Consider the following 3,904-nt stretch of genomic DNA (forward strand, 5'->3'; position numbering starts at 1 on the left):
CCCATCAAAATAAAGAAATAAACATTTAAAAAATAAAAAGAAGTCCCAGTTGGACTTTGGGTTTCTCAGGGCTTAGAAAGAGATAAAATAAACAGCCAGAATAGAGATATTATTTGGCAGGGTCAGGGACTCCCCCAGCAATGGGGTGAATTCCAAAACTCCCATAGACACCCTGCAAAACAAAGAGCTTTTAACCATCATCCAGGTCTATAGAGTGGTCCATAGAGTCAGCTCTGATGATGCCACTTAAGTAATGTTCTTTTACTCATACCGCTTCTTTCTCTGCAATTATGATCACCCATTTCTCAGTCAAATCACCTTGGAAGGGTCAGAATAAGCAACAAAAAAGTAGGATAGGAGGTGATCTAAAGAGAGAAGTCCCACTTACCCCTTCCCAAGTGGTAGGTTTTGTTTAGGGATAGGTGAACTAGTTGGACTATGGGGTGATATTGGCGGCCTTAATTATAATATGAGACTAACTTTCTAGATATCAGATTGAGATACTTTTCAATAAAGAAAATACAGGCCTTTTTTTTATTATTTAAGAGTCATTGAAAAGGTCATGATTGTCTGAGTTTCCATCTAGGACAGGGGAAGACCTTAATCCACTGTGAAGATTCTACAGAGACAGTGGGAGACAAAATAAGTTCAGTTGCCATTTTATGTTATTGAATTAGGCTGGTTCAACTCACCTGTTATCTAAGGTATCTTGCAGCTATACCACACTGCAGTATATTACAGGCTGCACAGAAACCGAAAAGAGAGAGGTACTATTTAGACTATGGTCTTTCTCTGTCCCCCTCTTTTAAAAAATGTTTATCTATTTTTGAGAGAGCGAGAGCGAGGAGGAGACACAGAATCTGAAGCAGGCTCTAGGCTCTGAGCTGTCAGCACAGAACCGGATGTGGGGCTCAAACCCATGAACTGCAAGATCATGACCTGAGCCAAAGTAGGATGCTGATCTGACTGAGCCACCCAGGTGTCCCAATGATGGTCTCCTTTGGAGAGAAGTGAATTTTAAAATTTTAAGCAAAGGATCTCTTAGTATTAACAGAGAACTCAGAGATTCTGTACCCTTTTATTAAAGTTGTGAAATTTCAGCATAAAATACTATAGCTATTCAGTATAAAATGGAGTCTTCTAATGACCATATTAATTATGTGACTTACAATTTCTTTTGATAATTATACAATTCAGAGCTTTTTGACTCTTTGAGTGATTTTTGGAGGCTTCTTTCCTTTATGCTGCACCCTCCCTTTCCTTTATGAAATTGGTCTGTGATTGAAGTATAATAAAATTAATATTTAACAAGGAACATATACTTTAATCTCTTTATTCTTGAAGGCAAGTTTTCTGTTGAGAATATTAGTAAAGAGTGGGAAATCCTATGATCTTTCTAGTGACATAGATATGTTATATAGAAATTCTCAGAGCTTGTCTTAGAAAGGTAATAATTATGTTTTATTTATGAAAGGTTGTTGAAAGAAAACAAAAGAAAGGTATTAATGTGGTTACTGAAACATTTTCTATTCTATTTTTTTGTATTTGTAAATAAAATATTTTCCCCAAAGATATCAAAATTTACTACTATGTATCTGGAAAGAAACAGCTTATCAGTAAATCTTTTCTGTTTTATTTTACATTTTAATGTTGACTTTATTTTTATTGAGTAAAATACTCTTATTGATTTGGATGAGATTTTATTTTTGAAGGAGTTTAGTGGGTTATCCAGTCAAATATGAGCATATTAGTATCTCTCTCTTTTTTTCTGGCATAATCTCCTATCAGCTGTTTGGTATAATAAAAATAAAGTCTTTACCATCAGTATTGTTATGTGATTAGCCTCACCTGCTTTTGGGAACAGAAATAGATACTAGCTTATTCTGAATATGTATAGAGCAGCACACACTCATTGTTTTCAGGCCGTCTTTTGTTGCATAAAACGTTCACTTAAGTTGTTAAATTTACTTAAAAATATTAATTAAGCCTCCCCTTACTTTAATGACAGATATCTAGTTGAAGAAGATTTGTGAAAAACGTTGTCTATCATAAGAATGGAAGAAATATTTACTAAATATCGTCAACAGTGTAGTAATAAAATATTTCAATTAACTGCTGTTTATTATATACCATCTATTTTCTCAGGAGAGTGCTAACAGTAAGAGGTGGATACGTTTAGGAAATAGTCTGGTTTATGTTTGTGTGCATAAATGAGAATAGAGAAAATGGGCAGGAGATGAGCTGTTCAGGGCACCTACTAGGTTCCATGAGAGATGTTCTGTCATGTCTGTAGCTTAGTACTAAGGAAATCCAATGTGGTTTGATGAAGGAAAGCTATATGGAAAGTATATGTGTGCCTCCTTCTCTCCAAAATGGAAACAAAAATATTTGAGTTACCACTTTTCTCCATTATATGATTCTTTGTAGTGTCCTCTATGTAACTAATAATCTTTTTGCAAAATGGTGTATTGGAATTTTTGAAAAAAAATTAGAAAATCACGACAATGACTACTTTTTGAGAAAAATTTCTATTTTTAACCTACCTGAATGAGATCTAAAAGCGTATGTTTTTCTTATGGACTGTATTTTCTTGGAAAAGATTTTTTTTGGCCTGGAGGGATCTACAAGTTCTATTGGACAGAAGTAGAGAGTGCAACGTCAGGTTGTGGAATAGTGTGCCTGCTAAAAAGAAATGCCTTGGCATATGTTGGTTGAATGAATGTATGCAGACCAAAGGAACATAGTATGCTAAATGATTTCATTATTTTTGTGTGCTGCATTGTGTTCAGAAGAGTAAGAGCTAGCTAACAAGAGCTGGAGAAACCCATTTCTCTAGTCAAACATTTGGCCCAGATTGATGCGTGGTAGATAAAACAGAAGGTTTGCTTCAGAGTTGTTACTTACATTTTAGCCATTCTAATAAGATAATTTTCATATTATTTGATGATATATTCTAATGAGCTGAGGGCATACAGAAAGGGTATATATGTGCTGCTTTCTATAGTGCTCTCTTAAGTGGCAAAACACTTTGCTTATGACCTGGAGAAGTGGTGATTATAATAGGCCTGCTTCAGAAAGACTAGATGAGGCCTTTCAAAGATTTTGGAAGGAGTTTAAGAATGTCTTAGCAACTGGTGTCATGGTGTCATGTTGAAAACTTTCATGGAGTGTGTTCTACTATTGCTCTTGGTAGTACTACGTAGGTAGTACTGATCTGCAAAATATAACTCTATAATATGTCTGTTTGGATAAATTTTAAATTAAATACAGTATTCACTTTCTTTTTTTAAGCTTTTTCAACATACTGAATATTCTCTTTTATAAAAATGTTTATTTATTCATTTTGAGAGAGAGAAAGTGCACACGAGCAGGGGAGTGACAGGGGAAGAGTGAGGGAGAGAATCCCAAGCAGGCTCCATGCTCAACGTGAAACCTGACATGGTGCTCGATCTCATGACCATGAGCTCATGACCTGAGCTGAAACCGAGTTGGATGCTCAACTGGCAGTCACCTAGATGCCCATACATCTTGAATATTCTTTAATGAGCAAGTATGGTTAGTAATTACTAACCCATTGTAAATGAGATTAGGATGCATCTTGAATTATGATGCAATGTTTAGTGCTTATTTTGAAACAATATTGAGCCAATTACTTGTTTTCTTCCACATTACCTAAACAGTTAAACTCCTGTTTCTTCACCAACATTATCTTAAGGAAAAACTGTGCCATAGAAAATTAGCATTTTGAGAAATTCAGTGAAAGTGACACTTAACACCTGAGCTCTATCCTGAGTTTTTTGCCAGTGATAGAGGCCTCAGGGGCAAGCCATCAGGAATGAGAATAGAACTGTCCTGAGGACCTCAATGCTCCTCTCCAATCTACTCAGACTCTGATATTACCTTA

This window comes from Suricata suricatta, chromosome 1, assembly GCF_006229205.1.
Source record: "Suricata suricatta isolate VVHF042 chromosome 1, meerkat_22Aug2017_6uvM2_HiC, whole genome shotgun sequence".
In the NCBI taxonomy this organism is placed as follows: Eukaryota; Metazoa; Chordata; class Mammalia; order Carnivora; family Herpestidae; genus Suricata; species Suricata suricatta.